General features: G+C 41.2%; 1 protein-coding gene across 1 annotated transcript in view; it reads right to left on the bottom strand.

Annotated features, from left to right (window-relative positions):
- Positions 1-1,416: 1,416 nt before the first annotated feature.
- Positions 1,417-18,393, bottom strand: part of LOC109895264 (CUGBP Elav-like family member 4) — a 177,784-nt gene continuing 160,807 nt past the window's right edge. The window contains exon 13 of the mRNA XM_031830841.1: positions 1,417-11,338. The gene's annotated coding sequence lies outside the window, so the exon portion shown is untranslated. The remainder of the gene's footprint in view (positions 11,339-18,393) is intronic.

Below are 18,393 nucleotides of genomic sequence, written 5' to 3'. Positions count from 1 at the left end.
TGAGGATAACCATTCAGAGGAATTTCGAATTAACATTGTTGAAACAATCTGACCCTTTCTCATAAGTACACAACCAAACATAAAAACATCCATCTCTTTTATTATCTCCCTCATAACAGCATTTTAAATGTATTTATAAAAAATCTTCAACCAGTCTTTAATTGGTATTCTACACTCTGAAGAGTACAGATGGAAGTGTTCTTGTAGTATTCTATCTTCTTTTACCCACACCCCTCCTTCCCCGAAAACAAACAACCAAAAGCCTGTTAGCTGTGTTTCATTGGCTTTAGGGGAAACAGGACAGATTGAGTATCGACAGTGGTAGCTAGCTGCAGAAGCTTATAGCTCAGAGGCAACACTGTGAAATCTCAGGGGTAGGAGAGAGACACAATCAAAAAGGCAGAAATAATTCTGCAAAGACTCACATCGAGGATCTATCCAGTTTGTCATGAGGAATCATGGACTGTCGGCAGCACAATGAGGAAGTCTCCAGGGACACAGACCAGGAGTCACCATGTGATGGCTACGAGTTACTGTTCCAACTGGGCCTTTTGCTTTTTTATCGTCTGCAGATTTAACCACTATAAATCTGTTTCCACACCGATACTATCCTCTTTGTACCGGGGGACAAATAAAGAAGATACATCTTTAGTGTCTGTGGGGACTATGTGGTCATTGAAATCCCTTGGGTGACATACTCTATTCTGGGATGTTGTGCTGTCCAACCAGAGATACTCAAAATAAAGAGTAAAATCGTATTTGGCCCAACTGAGTGTAACCTTTGAACTGGGCTGTGATGTGTGATGTGTCATGGCTGGTGTCCTCACTGTTTAGGGTTCACGAAAGCGGAGGTGAGTTGGTCCATAAGTAGGTCACTTAGTTACCACAGACAGGGTCAACGTTACTGAAGTCTCTGTCTGCACTACAAATATTTCCTTCCTTCCTTTTCCTTCGTTATTATGGTCTACAAGATCAAATTCATTGATTCGTCTATTGATCTTTTACTTCTTATGAGTCAGATGCCAACTCACAAAAATCCCTGGTGCACCTTGGTTTGTTTCAACTGTTACACCTCAGAGGTCGATGGAATATCCATTTCAGGTTCATCAATTCACAAATGATTCCCCTCCCACTCCCAATCTCCGTCCCATTTATTATGCATTATTCGTCCTTTTTAAACGATTTTCTACTAACCTTCTCATCTAATTTGTTATTCAGATATGGTTAGCACTATTATCTCAATTAATACAATGACACATTCTAAATGCATTCTGTGTATATATAAAATGACAGAAGGCACCACAAGATGTTTTACAGCTATACCAACCAAGGCCATGTCATGGCATGCTCTTCCAAGTTCAGCAGACTTCAGTTGATTGTATATTATTGAATCAATAAAAGGAGGACAATGCAGGCTCAATCTTCTACAGGACTGTGCTTTATTTTAGTCTAAGCAGAATATAATGAACTAGAGAACTACAGTTCAGGAGCACTATGGGAGAAACCACCCCGAATTAGGGAAAACAGACCCGTGCCAACACTAAGTCAAATTACAGTTCTGTTTTGAGAAAATAGGGATAATCAACTAACTTTGTTCATGTAAAAATGAGAAAGATATACAATTATATCTAAAATATAAATAAATCAGCTAATAAGTACCTAAAATAAATGATGATAAAATACATAAAATGACATGTTTTATATGTCTGACAGAAGTCAAATCAAGTGGATGAAATGCGAGAGAGAAGCTGGGAATGTAATGTCTCATGAAGCAAAGTAGAGTGGATGATTTTCGCTTTCCTTTATATCTTAATGGTTGCACAAAGGCTCTCATTTCATGTTTGATTAGGGCAACTCTGCTATGTTGGTTTCATGTGGTAAAATTTGGTCCATGTAACCGATGGAAATGTAACTGTACTGTATGACCCCGTCCTTATTGGTGTCAGAAGTGGGATTGAGGCAAAACTGACACAAGGCAATCTTTACAACTGACAGCTGCATTTCAATTAACCAGAAACTCATCATCTCAGCAAGGAAAAACCAGAGCATGTTTACAAACAATGGAAAAGAACTAGCATTGGCATCCCCAGGATACAATGTCTGTGATACGTTTTTTAAGGTAATACTGCCAGAGAGAATGCATGTGTTTTAAGGCAGACTTCCCTCTCTTGATCAGTTTGGTGTCAAGGCCATGGGTTGACCTGACTAGACCAAAACAGTGTTGTGGAACTTTTAATCTGTTAGTGGCACATTTTCTTCAGTGGTGTTGGAGTCAACCACAGTTGTTATATACAAGTTTGTCCAGTAATGTTGAAATAGCTCTTAAGAAATTATGTCTGAGAGAAACTTCCCGCATACAGAAAAGATGACAATAAAAGAGATGTCTCTGATTCTTTTTCTAGAAAAAAAAGATTCAAGATGAAGAAAGAAATTATCAAACAAAAGAGAAATGTATGGCTAAAAGACAATGATCACGGTAAATGACAGCTTATTTTTCAAAACAAATCTGACAACAAATGTTCTGAGGTTTTCCAAAAGAACAGAAGGTCGACAATGAAATCCTTTTCAACGTTACTTACAGCCGATGCGTCCTCTCGAAATTGTGTTGTGCAATGGATTCATCTTTATGAATCCCCATGACCTTTTATCATCTTTTACAGTCCAGTTTCTAAGTCTTGTACTGAATGTAAGAGCTTTCTGTCAACAGCATGTCTTTAAACTTGCGCATTTACAAGTAATTCCATACAGGATTGTGTAGCAAAAAGTCCCTTCAACATGTATCTTCAAAGCATATCAGAATAAACCTTGAGACAATGGGTCCATCCCAGCTTCAGCAGATAACAAAACAGAAAACAGAAGAGAATGGAAAAAAAAGAACCATTTACCAACATTAATATAAAATCCATTTTAACATCAGCGCTTCAATATTCAAGAAAAGAAAATCCCTACTGTTTTTGATCAATTATTTCATAGTTTCCTTCTCGTAGTCAGTGAAATATATGAACTATTTCTTTATTTTTTTTCAACATGATTTATTGTACGGTCGTCTATAAAGAAGCCTTAACAGAATTAAAAAATAAGCTATGTAATATGTACAGGAGTACCACAGGCAGCTGTGTACTCGGGCCGTGGGGAGAGCAGAGGCAGGGGCAGGCCACAGAGGCAGGGAGATCTGCAGGGTAGTCATTCATTCTAGTAGCAGTGCATCCGGCTCACCTGGCCCTCTCTTTTTCTCATCATACACCTGTGTTCTGTGTTTGGATAATGTGTAAATATGTTTTCAGCTCCAATCTGGCAACCCCTCACCCCCTTCTGCCCATACCCGTGGAGCTGTGGAGTATAGCGGTGACTGGCGGGCGCCGCCCAGCCCCGATGGCAAGCTAGCTAGCTAGCGACTAGCGAACTAACGGCTGCTGTCACTATCACCTGCTCCTCTGCATGGCACGGAGCAGACTGAGGGCGGGCCTACTCTTCACGTCTTTGAGGTCACATATATCAGTCTCATCAGCTCCGATTGGACTAATCCAATTAGCTAGTGCGCAGGCAATCTTTCAACTGTCAGAAATATCATGATGTGTCAGTGTAAACCTAATTAATGGATTGCTCCAGGCTGGAATTGAAGCCCTACTAAATCATCTAGAATCAGATCTCTGCTATCTTCTCCCTGTTATGTAGGGTGGTGTTCAGCTGAGTGTATAGTGCATATTCATTCATATTTACTCAGTAACCAAAAGGCCAAAAGGTTAAAATATCCCACCCTCTCCAAAGATTCCCTGCACTGCTGTGGATACGTTTTATAGTGACATCAATGTCCACACAGCCAGGTGACTACTATAGACAGACCTCTCTACTGTACAGTTCTTACTTCCTGACTCATTTGTTTGTGTTCAATTATTTACATGAAGGAATAAAAAATTCTGTCTCCATCACTTTGATTCGAATCTCCAGCTTTGTTGTCAAACATGATCCCACACTTTCCTGTGATTGACTGCTCTTTATGCTGTTTATGATAGGATCAAAGTCTTCCTTTTAGTGTCTTTTAAAATTGCACGTTGACCTGATGGATCCAAGGCATTAATGTTTCAATGACAGACAGCACTCCCTGTGACTGACTGACAGTGTGATTCTGTCTCTGGCTCCTCCAGCTGCCCTGGCAGAGGTCCAACATGCTCCCCCAGCTCCCACCATACTCTCAGTGCCTCTGGGTGAATACGCAGCTCTTATTCCTCCCCAGCCAGACAAGGCAGGCAGGGCCCATGGGGAAGGCAAGGCTCTGAAAGTTTCCACTAATCATGACATCATAGTGCCTGATGCCCTGAGTATCGAAGTGACTTTGTGGAGTTTCAGTTTAGCACCCAACCCCCCCCCCCTCCAAATCCACTTCACTTCCCCTCTCAGCTAAAATCCCATTTCCACGGCGAAAACCCCTTTTTGCGTTACCTAAGCGAGATGACGGAAAAGCTCTCCTCTTCTCCCAAAGCAGCTATTAAATGAGAGCCATTAATTTCTCCCTCCTGTCCAACAGGTTCCTTTAATTATCTCTCCACTTTCAGTCAATTACATTTCACTTCCTTTCCTTGACAATCACTGCTATTTTAGGGTGAGTGTTCTCTACACCCAGGGGCTGGGGTCTGCTAGACATGCTAGGCAGATCTCTCTTTGCTCACTAGGATTGGTTATTCAACCCATCCACCAGCTTCATAGCTCAGATGATTGGTTATCTAGGCTCTTAGGCAACCTCTTCGGCTCTTAGGATTGGTTACCCTGCCCCTCTGTCAGCCTCGGAGCTCTGAGGTTTCTAACTCCTCATGAGGACAGACTTTATGGAATGCAAACTAGGAAGGTATTATAACTAGAGCCAGTAGAGGAGGCAGAATAACCAGAGGTTAAGAAATGTGAATAACTGCCTCACAGGTGCTAATGTTACATGAGAAGGTCAGACATTACAGTGACCGTTGACATGACCATAAATATGTTTTTGTTATATTATATTTTACATACAGTACCAGTCAAAAGTTTGGACACCTGCTCATTCAAGGGCTTTTCTTTATTTTTACTTTTATCTACATTGTAGAATAATAGTGAAAACATCAAAACTATGAAATAACACATATGGAATCATTAAGTAACCAAAAAAGTGATAAACAAATCAAAATATATTTATATTTGAGATTCTTCAAAGTAGCCACCTTTTGCCTTGATGACAGCTTTGCACATGCATGGCAATCTCTTAACCAGCTTCATGAGGTAGTCACCTGGAATGCTTTTCAATTAACAGGTGTGCCTTGTTAAAAGTTCATTTGTGGAATTTCTTTCCTTCTTAATGCGTTTGAACCAATCAGTTGTGTTGTGACAAGGTAGGGGTGGTATACAGAAGGTAGCCCTATTTGGTAAAATACCAAGTCCATTTTATGGCAAGAACAGCTCAAATAAGCAAAGAGAAATGATTCCATCATTACTTTAAGACATGAAGGTCAGTCATTATGGAACATTTCAAGAGCGTTGAAAGTTTATTCAAGTGCAGTTACAAAAACCATTAAGCACTATGATGAAACTGACTCTCATGAGGACAGACACAGGAAAATGAAGACCCAGAGTTATGTCTGCTGCAAAGGATAAGTTCATTAGAGTTCCAGCCTCAGAAATTGCAGCCCAATTAAATGCTTCACAGAGTTCAAGTAACAGACACAACTCAACATCAACTGTTCAGAGGAGACTGTGTGAATCAGGCCTTACTGCAAAGAAACCACTACTAAAGGACATAAATAATAAGAAGAGACTTGCTTGGCCCAAGAATCAAGTGCAATCATCATTAGACCGGTGGAAATCTGTGTTTTGGTCTGATGAGTCCAAATTTGAGATTTTGTTCAAACCGCCGTGTCTTTGTGAGAGGCAGAGTAGGTGAACAGATAATCTCCACATGTGTAGTTCCCACCGTGAAGCATGGAGGAGGAGGTGTGATGGTGTGGGGGTACTTTACTGGTGACACTGTCTGGGATTTATTTAGAATTCAAGGCACACTTAACCAGCATTTCTATCACAGTATTCTACAGCGATACGCCATCCCATCTTGTTTGCACTAAGTGGGACTATCATTTGTTTTTCAACAGGACAATGACCCAACACACCTCCAGGCTGTGTAAGGGCTATTTGACCAAGAAGGAGAGTGATGGTGCTGCATCAGATGACCTGGCCTCCACAATCACCCGACCTCAACCCAATTAATATGGTTTGGGATGAGTTGGACTGCAGAGTTAAGGAAAAGCAGCCAACAAGTGCTCAGAATCTGTGGGAACTCCTCCAAGACTGTTGGAAAAGCATTCCAGGTGAAGCTGGTTGAGAGAATGCCAAGAGTGTGCAAAGCTGTCATCAAGGCAATGGGTGGCTACTTTGAAGAACCTAAAATCTCAAATATATTTAGATTTGTTTAACACTTTTTTGGTCACTACATGATTCCATATGTGTTATTTTATAGTTTTGAAGCCTCCACTATTATTCTACAATGTAGGGTATAATATAGTCAAAATAAAGAAAAACCCTTGAATGAGCATGCGTGTCCAAACTTTTGACCGGTACTATGTTTCCAAACAGACATAAAGTGAGTTGAACTAACAACATCAATAACCTATAATGTCAATCTAAATATTCTCATCTGAACATGAGTGGGTGGATTTCAGTCCTGCGTAAGGCTAGTCACCCCTAAGTTAACATTCTCCAGACAGCCTGTGCCTCGACTTAAGGCCAGACAGGGCCAGATCTGAGCTGAGATGGGCTGAGCTGGCAGCCTTCTGCAGTCAGTAAAAGAAGGATATAAAACCCACTTCTCATTTCTGATGTTCCAGAGCCTGGCTTCACTACAGCTATTTCTGTTTTCACTGCATGTCACACTAATAACCTTCCTCCCCTGTGTAGAAGAGCAATAAGAGTACCCTCGTTCAAACAGATCCCTGATTTAACATTGTCTAATCTAGCCTTCCCAAGCATGTTTCTGCAGCTCCCTGGTGCAACAGAAAGGCTATACAAGCATAGCACGTTAGCCAAGCAGGGAATATAAAACTGGGCAGGGGATTGGACCTAGGCTGAACCTAACCTTGCTCTAAGTTGACTGTAGGGGTATGCAGCATTTATCTGGTGTAGGCGGCATCAGAGGGCTCATGGTGAGGCTAATGGGACTAGTCTTGCAGGAGGTGCTTTTGAAGCGGCAGAGAGACAAGCATAGGAGATTTCATCGCTCACGGAACATTAGGTTTCCTATTGATTAATTCAGCATTACATAAATAATGAGCACAAAAGGGCTGCTGTGAAGAACATGCATTCATATTGACCTACTTCACATTAATTCATGTGGCTTCCTAGTTCCTACATGTTTGGCTGACTTCACAACAACTAAAGGTTGAGTGTTTTTACTGTTTTTGAAGTTAAGTTGCGACAACCCATGACCAAAGCTGGCACTGTTTTTTCAATGGGCATCGTTTTGATTCAAAATAACTACTGTGCGCCTCCAGTTCTGAACAATATTCTGTGCTTTGCAGGTGTCCCGACTGCAATACTGCCGTGAAAAATACATTTTTTTTTGAGCTGGTTGTTTTGTGGAAAATGGCGGCCTCTGAGGAGATTGTTGAGACACAATTAAGTGCTGAAAGCTGAAGTACAATAGCACAGGCCACCCGGCAGGCAGCTACAACAGAGGAACTGAGGGTTTTTAAACTGGAAGAGTTGGTTGTCTGCTAACCATTTCAACCTGCTATTGTTCAGTACCTTTTGTGCCTGGAGCAATATTTCAAACCGGGTCTCTTTTGCCTTATCTTCAACATAATCTATACCCACGCCAATCAAATATCCAACATTAATACCCAGAGTAGCTTTGACATGGAGGGTTTCATCCTGCTTCCTGGATCCCATCTCCATCATAAATACGGCTGCGGTGATATCGGTGCCAGGTCAGCTGTCGGCATCCTTGCCAGGGAGCCGCTACAAACATAATTCTCTCTAATCTACCTTCTGTCATCACAGAGCATTCAAGGGACCATCCCCACTGTAATTTGGTCCATGTGATTATGCAGATGACTTTTCACTTGGTTGGTGTTAATGTATAGAGCCTCACTATTACAACGTGATTAGAGGGAAAGGTGAAATAGCATGTCTAATACGGAGGAAGAGATAATCGAAGGCGACTGAAGCCAAACACTGAACTGCAGGTTGGTTTGAAACATTGTTCCAGGGGAACAGCTGAACAGCTATGAACAGCTAGGTTGGGGTTCTGGAAGGCATGATGGAACAGAACAGTGTCTATTCATAGCAGAGGAACACAAACACAAAGTCAGAAGCTAACATTCATTACAGTAATGTGGTATGATAAAAACAAGGATACAAATCAAGACAAATCCAAGAGCTTTTCTCTCACAGAAAAGAGTGGCATTGTGTTGTATTTAAGCAGCTGGGAGAAAGAGAATGAAAGTCATGTGTCTTGATGTCTCTTGTGTGATGCAGGCAGGCAGGCAGGGCTTTCAGTCAGTGACTTGGAATGCGTCCGCTCTGCTTTGGAGAGCAAGTCCCAGAGGTAAACAGACACAGGCTGGACAGAAGGCAGCAGGTACCTAATACATGCCAAGTGATTCCTTATCAACCCTTCAATCCCATTCCCCAAGAGCAAGCCAGCACAGATACATGGAGGCTGTGCTTGCTGTGGCTTCGGTCCCCGGAGGAAAACTCCAAGAAGCATCACTTTAAAGGATAAAGTAAGACGAGGTTGGACATGCTGGCGTGGAGTAGAGCTCAGAGATCAGGGTTTGGCTGTTGACCTCTCCCACTTTCCTCTCCCCTTCTCTTCAATGTCCAGCTCTACCTCCCATATGCCTTCAGTCAACTCTCAGGGAGTTGTGAGAGAGGGGGAGAGCTGGTGTTCTACTGAGAGAATTTGAGGAAGTGAATGACTTGCCATCTTATCCTTCCTCGAGACTCATAGCAAACATATTGATCTGGTTTTCATAGAGGGGCCAGCTGCATCCACCACTGTAAAATAGTCCAAATAAAGGGTCTCGTGGACACTAAGTCAAAGCCTGACAAGTTAAGAGTTCAGAGCTGTGTTCTGCTAGGCATGGATTGGCAGGGAGGAGCTGAATGATGGCTGTGGTATGGCTGTAATTCAGACTGTGTTAGGTTAGGTTGAGTCGGATAGGTAGGTTTTTCCACAGGCTCATTATATAATGTTTGAAAAAAAGCAGGTCAGGGAGGGGACATGTTAACAGTGGCATGTACATTATATACGACAAAGTTAAATGAGCTCTAAAAGCTTCCACTGTTTTGCCATCGATAAATCTAGTGTGTCTTTCAGAGCAAGTTCTGCTTGTGTCTGTTCTGCAGCCGTGGGGGTGAGGCGATGTTTCTCAATCTCACCAGAGCTTTAGAACGGCTTCAGCGGACATAAATATCCCTCTCTCTCTTTCTCCCTCTCTGTCTCTCTCTCTCTCTCTGTCTCTCCCTCTCTCTCTTTCTCCCTCTCTGTCTCTCTCTCTCTCTCTGTCTCTCCCTCTCTCTCTTTCTCCCTCTCTGTCTCTCTCTCTCCCTCTCTCTCTTTCTCCCTCTCTGTCTCTCTCTCTCTCTCTGTCTCTCCCTCTCTCTCTTTCTCCCTCTTGCCTAAAACATGGTTATTTTTAATGGGTCTATTTTTTTCGTTTACTCAAACGCCACGAGAGCCAATTCATTGTTATACAGTTGAGTCCACTCCTTTGGCAGTTTCAGTAGCTATCAACTCAATAATTTTCTTCTCTGCTTGCCTTAATTTTTGTCCATTAGTCCATCTCGTTTGCAGAAGCTTCTCTTTATGCATTTCTTTAATAACTTTTATAATAGCACACTCCCTGTCGTAATAATAGAGCTCAAAAGAAAAGAACACACCATGTCCGATTTGCTTGTTTTTTTTACAGTGGATTGTCGCTTGAACACAAAGGCTTGTGGGAAATAAGCCTCTCATATGTGCACCCTGTCCAGCACAGACACTAGGAAGGTCCATCTGTCTTTTCTCTTCTTCTTCCCCCTCTTCTCAAAAACAGTTCCTTTATAGCTGTCAGATAGTGCTGTGAGTGAGTTGTACACCATGATGAGGGACATGTCCAGCGGCCCGACCGTAACATCCAAGAGAGAGACCCCAATGCCCCAAAGCCCACTGGGACGGGACAGACAAAATGAATCATTTTTTCTTTTTCATCCCTCCAACCTTACTTTACAAGTTCAAGTATTTTTTTCTTAAAAAAAAATAACAGCAAAAAAGATCAAATCTACTTTTCTAGTATTCTACATTTTCTAATCTACTAACTGGTGGCAAAACAGCAACCAGAACATAATAATCAGCCCCTTTACTACGTTTCCTTGTCTTTTTTTCAATGTATACATTATTTCCTTTATCTTTTTATTCTTACTTAGGCCACTGGATATTGATTTAATGATTTATTTTGACTACTATTAAATTGTAATACTTGCAGCTACAAGGTAAGAGTTTTTTAAATATATATATATATATATATGTATATATATTTATATTCTTTTAAAAAGCGTTAAGTCCTTTGGTCCCTATTTCCTAAGGAATGATGCATGTAAATTCTCCTGGATTCTCCCTTTCTCTTCTTCTTTCCTCAGAGCTCGCCTTGTCACAGAGCACATCACCTGTGTAGGCACGAAAACCAAAATGGCAGCAGGCTGGTGTGTGTATATGTGTGTGTGTGTGTTTATGTGTGTGTCTGTCTGTCCGCGTATGTTTAAGTTGGCAAATGCACATACTGTAGGATGTCTGAGAGAATATGTGTGTGTGTGTGTGTGTGTGTGTGTGTGTGTATGTGTGTGTGTGTGTGTGTGTGTGTGTGTGTGTGTGTATGTGTGTGTGTGTGTGTGTGTGTGTGTGTGTGTGTGTGTGTGTGTGTGTGTGTGTGTGTGTGTGTGTGTGTGTGTGTGTGTCTGTGTGTGTGTGTTGGCCTGTATGTATGCATGTGTGTTTGGTAAGAGTGTGTTCATGTCTATATATATCGGTGTCAGTTTGCATGCTTTGAGCATAATGTGTCTATAAAGGTTTTCCATCTTGTTTAAAAAACAGCAGCAAAAAGTTGGTCTCTGCAAAAAATCCTCTTCCACAGACGCCAAAGCAAAACAGGGAAAAGAGGCATTTGCTAAAAAAAAATAAAAAAAATAATCTCCGGGTTCCTTCTCCTCCTCAGTCACCCAATCTTCTCCAGCTATTCTTCCAGCAGAATCAAGGGACCACCCTTCTTTCATGATATGTAGCAGAGCAAGAAGTCTTTGTACTTTATACTGCACTTGTGGAAATAAGGTGTTGTGGCCCTTCATCCTGTAAGAGAGAGAGAGAGAGAGAGCAGATTCAGTGAGGTGAGGGCAAAATGGTCTTGTTCAGGGTGCTGGCTCCTGCCTGGTTTAGCACACTGACAGGCACAGCTAACAGAATGGAAAACAGACAAAGGAAAAGAAGGAGGATGTCAATCAGATCTAGAAAGAAGTGGGCTGGAGGTGGAGGGGTTGTGTTTTACCATAAGGAACAGTCATGTATGCTGTGACAGCACTAATCCAAAGGCGGTAGGTATTTAAAGCAACTTTACTCTCGCCTCAGAAACAATGATTTTACTAAACGTTAGCCTGTCATCTCTGTTAATTCCTCTGTTAATAGTATTTTCTGATCATTTGTGATAATCCCAATGACAACCGAGGGAAGGGGGACGCTAAAGACGAAGGGATGTACTGAAGGTCAAATAGTAGCCCATTAATGATAATATTATGATGTTAAACATTATTATTACAAAACTCCAGAGGGAGGAAAAGTTTATGATCATCTTTTCATGCTTTTTTGTGTGTAGTGAACAAATTAAAAACTAATACTCAAAACTATTGGAAAATACACCCAGAGCTATAATGTTTTCATTGCCATAACAGTAGATATGAATTACATACTTTTTATGGATTTGTGTGCTTTTTGGCAATGGTTGAATAAGCTGGAGTTACAGTTGGATGCAATCATCCTTAATGTGTACTGGCCCTGAATCCTGGTACAAAAAGACAGCCAAATCACAGCTAATCACTCTCACAGAGCCCACATGAAAAATATCTGACTTTGTGGAGCGAACATATGCCGAGCAAGTCTTTGTTCTGTTATTTTCTCCTGAGAAATGAGCTTGTTACCATTTTATAATAGATCAGCTACTTAACTGTGGGAGATGAGATGCTGGTAACGTATTTCATATCTGCGGAGGCAAGCAGGACCATTAGAGATACGCCTTTGCACAAAGATACCTGATTATAGATGTTCCAGCTTTTATACAAAAACACCAGTAATTCAAAGTAAGCATCTACCATAGAAGTTACAGTATAGAAGAAGAAAAACATTATATTTAAAACATAACAGCTTGTATTTCCAGAGGGGAGTTTTAAGTGGAAGCAACTGATGAAGACCAAACTACTGGAAAAACATTTTTATATCTACATGGATAACTACCTACTTTCACACAAATGCACACACCCTGAAGTGGCTCTCAATTAGAGATTCACGAGAGAGACACAGCCACAGGGGAGACAGGCGAACCCAGAGAGACCTGAGTTACAGGAGAGATCGACAAACCCAGAGAAACCTGATCTACAGAGGAGACAGGCGAACCCAGAGAAACTTGATCCACAGGGGAGACAGGCGAACCCAGAGAAACCTGATCCACAGGGGAGACAGGCGAACCCAGAGAAACCTGATCCACAGGGGAGACAGGCAAACCCAGAGAGACCCAGTGCCCTGCTGGCTGGTTGTCCTGACAGACTGCACTTAGTTAAGTCAGAGATCTGTATATAATGACAAGATGTTCATGTCTCTGCACTAACAATGGGAGTTGTTGTCCCAAAGGCAGGAAGGCAGGTGACAAGCTTCGGACCAAAATAAGCCCATATAAACACATGGGGCTTATTTTTGGGCAGATTTTGGAGAGAGTAAAAATATTTGTAGATGATTCATCATGAGACAATAGTAACTCATACATGGCATGCACAAGTAATCTATTCAGTGCTAAAATAATTACAAACACATTGAGTTAATTGTTGGGCATGATAATACTGAAAAGACCAGACTAAAACAACACAAGCAGAGGATGCACCATTCATGGTATTAGTTTCTTTGATTTATTTTTGATGGTGTTTGTGTGTGAATGTGGGTGGAGTTTGGCTGGGGTGTGTGGGGCTACACCACTGCCTGCAGCTCTGCAATCACAATGTAATTGGTTAGCCCCCTCATAAATATATACAGTACATGGAAGTTATCCTCATGTTAGGCAAACAAACAATCACACAAGTACTCCAAGTGCAGACCAAATGCAGGGAGGAGTGGAGGAGAATCAACATTTTCCTGCACTTCTCTACAGTTTGTGGATGGATAGATGGATGGAGGAGATTTAATTGGCTGCACAAACACAGGGTCATCTTGTCTATCACTCAACTGAAGAGCTGGGGATTGACTTTAAAAAAAAGGTTATTTAAGCAAAGAATCTGTCTTATGACAACAAAAGTGGGCATCAGCCCTCTTGTGTGAAGAAATGTTGGTACTAATTATAAATAATTACAAAAACACTGTTGGCATACACAGTGCCTTCAGAAAGTATTCATACCCCTTGACTTATTCCATATTTTCTCGTGTTAGTCTGAATTCAAAATTGATTGAATATATATTTTTCTCTCACCCATCTACACACAATAACCCAGAATGACAAAGTGAAAACTTGTTTTTAGAAATGTTAGCAAATTGATTGAATTTGAAATACAGAAATATCTCATTTGCATACAGTAGGTATACACAACCCTGAATCAATATATGTTAGAATCACCTTTGGTAGTGATTACAGCTGTGAGTCTTTCTGGGTAAGTCTCTAAGAGCTTTGCACACCTGGATTGTACAATATTTGCACTTTTTTTTTCATTCTTCAAGCTCTGTCAAGTTGGTTGTTGATCATTGCTAGACAGACATTTTCAAGTTATTCAATAGATTTTAAAGACGATTTAAATCAAAACTGTAACTAGTCCACTCAGGAACATTCAATGTCATCTTGGTAAGCAACTGCAGTGTATATTTGGCCTTGTGTTTTAGGTTCTTTGCCCGCTAAAAGGTGAACCAGGGTTTCCTCTAGGATTTTGCCTGTATTTAGCTCTATTCCGTTTATTTTTATCCAAAACAAAAAAACTCACTAGTCCATGCTGATGACAAGCATGCCCATAACATGATGCAGCCACCACTATAATTGAAATTATGAAGAGTGGTACTCTGTGATGTGTTGTGTTGGATTTGCCCCAAACATAATGCTTTGCATTCAGGAAATAATGTTTTGCAGTTTTACTTTATTGCAAACAGGATGCATGTTTTGGAATAGTGTTATTCTGTACAGGCTTCCTTCTTTTCACGCTGTCATTTACAGTGCATTCGGAAAGTATTCAGACCCCTTGACTTTTTCCACATTTTGTTACGTTACAGCCTTATTCTAAAATTGATTCAATCGTTTTCCCCCTCATCAATCTACACACAATACCCCATAATAAACAAAGGAAAAGCATTTTTTTTTTTACATTTTAGCCTTTTTTTTTTTTTAAAGAAAATATCACATTTACATAAGTATTTAGACGCTTTACTCAGTACTTTGTTGAAGCACCTTTGTTAAAACATCTACAGCCTCGAGTCTTCTTGGTTATGACGCTACAAGCTTGGCACACCTGTATTTGGAGAGTTTCTGCCATTCTTCTCTGCAGGTCCTCTCAAGCTCTGTCAGGTTGGATGGGGAGCATTGCTGCACAGCTATTTTCAGGTCTCTCCAGAGATGTTCGATCGGGTTCAAGTCCGGGCTCTGGCTGGGCCACCTGCATTGTCGTGGTTGTGTGCTTAGGGTTGTTGTCCTGTTGGAAGGTGAACCTTTGCCCCAGTCTGAGGTCCTGAGCGCTCTGGAGCAGGTTTTCATCAAGGATGTCTCTGTACTTTGCTCCATTCATCTTTCCCTCGATCCTGACTAGTCTCCCAGTCCCTGCCACTGAAAAATATCCCCACAGCATGATGCTGCCACCACCATTCTACACTGTAGGGATGGTGCCTGGTTTCCTCCAGACGTGATGCTTGGCATTCAGGCCAAAGAGTTCAATCTTGGTTTCATCAGACCAGAGGAACTTGTTTCTCGTGGTCTGAGAGTCTTTAGGTGCCTTTTGGTAAACCACAAGCGGGCTGTCATGTGCCTTTTACTGAGAAGTGGCTTCCGTCTGGCCACTCTACCAATCAGGCCTGATTGGTTGAGTGCTGCAGAGATGGTTGTCCTTCTGGAAGGTTCTCCCATCTCCACACTTTGGAACTCTATCAGAGTAACCATTTGGTTCTTGGCCACCTCCCTGACCAAGGCCCTTCTCCCATGATTGCTCAGTTTGGCTGGGCGGCCAGCTGTAGGAAATAGTCTCTTTAAGAATAATGGAGGCCACTGTGTTCTTGGGGACCTTCAATGCTGCAGACATTTTTTGGTACACTTCCCAAGATCTGTGTCTCGACACAATCCTGTCTCGGAGCTCTACGGACAATTCCTTCGACCTCATGGTTTGGTTTTTGCTCTGACATGCACAGTCAACTGTGGGACCTTATATAGACAGGTGTGTCCCTTTCCAAATCATGTCCAATCAATTGAATTTCCTACAGGTGGACTTCAATCAATTGTAGAAACATCTCAAGGATGATCAATGGAAACAGGATGTACCTGAGCTCAATTTACAGTCTCATAGCAAAGAGTCTGAATACTTATGTAAATACGGTACTGCTGTTTTTTATTTCCACTAAATTTGCAAAACAACCTGTTTTCGCTTTGTCATTATGGGGTATTGTGTGTAGATTGATATATTTAATCCATTTTAGAATAAGGTTGTAATGTAACAGAATGTGGAACAAGTCAAGGGGTCTGAATACCTTCCGAATGCACTGTATGTTAGTATTGTGGAGTAACAACAATGATCCATCCTCAGTTTTCTCCTATCACATGAAACTCCGTAACTGTTTTAAAGTCACCATTGGCCTCATGGTGAAATCCCTTAGCGGTTTCCTTCCTTTCTGGAAACTGACCTAGGAAGGAAGCCTGTATCTTTGTAGTGACAGGGTCAAAGTGTAATTAATAACTTCACCATGCTGAACAAGATATTCAATCTCTGCTTTTTTTTATTTTGACCCATCTACCAGTAGGTGCCCTTCTTTGCGAGACATTGGAAAACCTCTCTGGTGTTTGTGATTGAATCTGTGTTTGAAATTCACTGCTCGACTGAGGGACCTTACAGAGATAATTGTACATGTGGGGTACAGAGATGAGGTAGTCATTCAAAACTCATGTTAAACACTATTATTACACGCAGTTAGTCCATGCATAGTATTATGTGACTTGTAAGCACTTTTTTACTCCTGAGCATATATATTTAGGCTTGCCATAACAAAGGGGTTGAATACTTATTGACTCAAGACATTTTAGTTTTTAATTTGAAAACATTTCTAAAAACATAACTCCACTTTGACATTATGGGGTATTGTGTATAGGCCAGTGACACAAAATCTCAATTCAATGCATTTTAGATTCAGGCTGTAACACAACAAAATGCAGAAAAAGTCAATGGGTGTGAATACTTTCTGAACACACTGTATGTATATATATATATATATATATATAGTATTCACACCCCTTGAGAGAGAGAGAGAGAGAGAGAGAGAGAAAGAAAGAAAGAAAGAAAGAAAGAAAGAAAGAAAGAAAGAAAGAAAGAAAGAAAGAAAGAAAGAAAGAAAGAAAGAAAGAAAGAAAGAAAGAAAGAAAGAAAGAAAGAAAGCGGGAGCGATAGAGAGAGAGATGGTTTCCTCAATGAAATTATAAAATACACAGACAACAAATTCCAATTGGCTATACTTAAACTCTTTAACATCGTCCTTAGCTCTGGCATCTTCCCCAATATTTGGAATTGGTCTAATCCACAAAAGTGGAGACACATTTAACCCCAATAACTACTGTGGGATCATCAACAGCAACCTTGGGAAAATCCTCTGCATTATCGTTATCGTTAACAGCAGACCTGTACCTGTACATTTCCACAGTGAAAACAATGTACTCAGTGAAAACAATGTACTGAGCAAATGTCAAATTGGCTTTTTACCCAATTATCATATCACAGACCACATATTCACCCTGCACACCTTAATTGACATACAAATGATCCAAAACGAAGGCAAAGTCTTTTCATGCTTTTTTGATTTTGAAAAACCCTTTGACTCAATTTGGCATGAGGTTCTACTATACAAATTGATGGAAAGTGGTGTTGGGGGGAAAACGTACAACATTATAAAATCCATGTACACAAACAACAAGCGGTTAAAATTGGCAAAAAACACACACATTTCTTTCCACGGAGCCGTCAGGTGAGACAGGGATGCAGCTTAAGCCCCACCCTCTTCAACATGTATACCAGCATCCGGCCTGACCCTACCAGAATCTGAAGTCAAATGTCTACTGTTTGCTGATGATCTGGTGCTTCACAAACCAAGGAGATATTCTGCACAGATTCTGTCAGACCTGGGTCCTGACAGTAAATCTCAGTTATACCAAAATAATATTGTTCCAAATAAGTTCCAGTCGCCAGGACCACAAATACAAATTCCATCTAGACACTGTTGCCCTAGAGCACACAAAAAATGATACATACCTTGGCATAAACATCAGCGCCACAAGTAACTTCCACAAAGCTATGAACGATCTGAGAGACAAGGCAAGAAGGGTCTTCTATGCCATCAAAAGGAACATAAAATTCAACATACCAATTAGGATCTGGCTAAAAATACTTGATTCAGTTATAGAACCCATTGCCCTTTATGGTTGTGAGGTCTGGGGTCCGCTCACCAACCAAGAATTCACATAATTTATCAAACACCAAATTGAGACTCTGCATGTAGAATTCTGCAAAAATATCCTCCCTGTACAATGTAAAACCCCAAATAATGCATGCAGAGCAGAATTAGGGCGATACCCGAAAATGATCAAAATCCAGAAAAGTTGGGGGGATGGTAGGGGACGCCATGTGCGACTGACGTGTTTTCCGTTTGCTCCCATGGTATTCTTAAAGTTTACGTGAATTCTGCAGCAGAACCGTATTTATTTTCAAATATTAATTTGGTGATCCCTTTCCGTAAAAACCAAGACTACTTTGCTTCCGAATGTCAGCATGTCGACCAAACATAAGGCCAAAAGCATGACTTTGAGAAAACCCGGCCTACAAGACCCGCTCTCATCACCGCCCTCTCCTGAGTCTGAGGGCCCGGGAACGCACACTTTACCCGGGGGCGCGGCTTGGCCCGGCGGCACTGAAATTAACATTCTC

Source organism: Oncorhynchus kisutch, linkage group LG8 (assembly GCF_002021735.2).
Source record: "Oncorhynchus kisutch isolate 150728-3 linkage group LG8, Okis_V2, whole genome shotgun sequence".
Taxonomy (NCBI): domain Eukaryota; kingdom Metazoa; phylum Chordata; class Actinopteri; order Salmoniformes; family Salmonidae; genus Oncorhynchus; species Oncorhynchus kisutch.
Note: the sequence above shows the minus strand (reverse complement) of the source record. Positions and strands in the feature narration are given on the sequence as shown.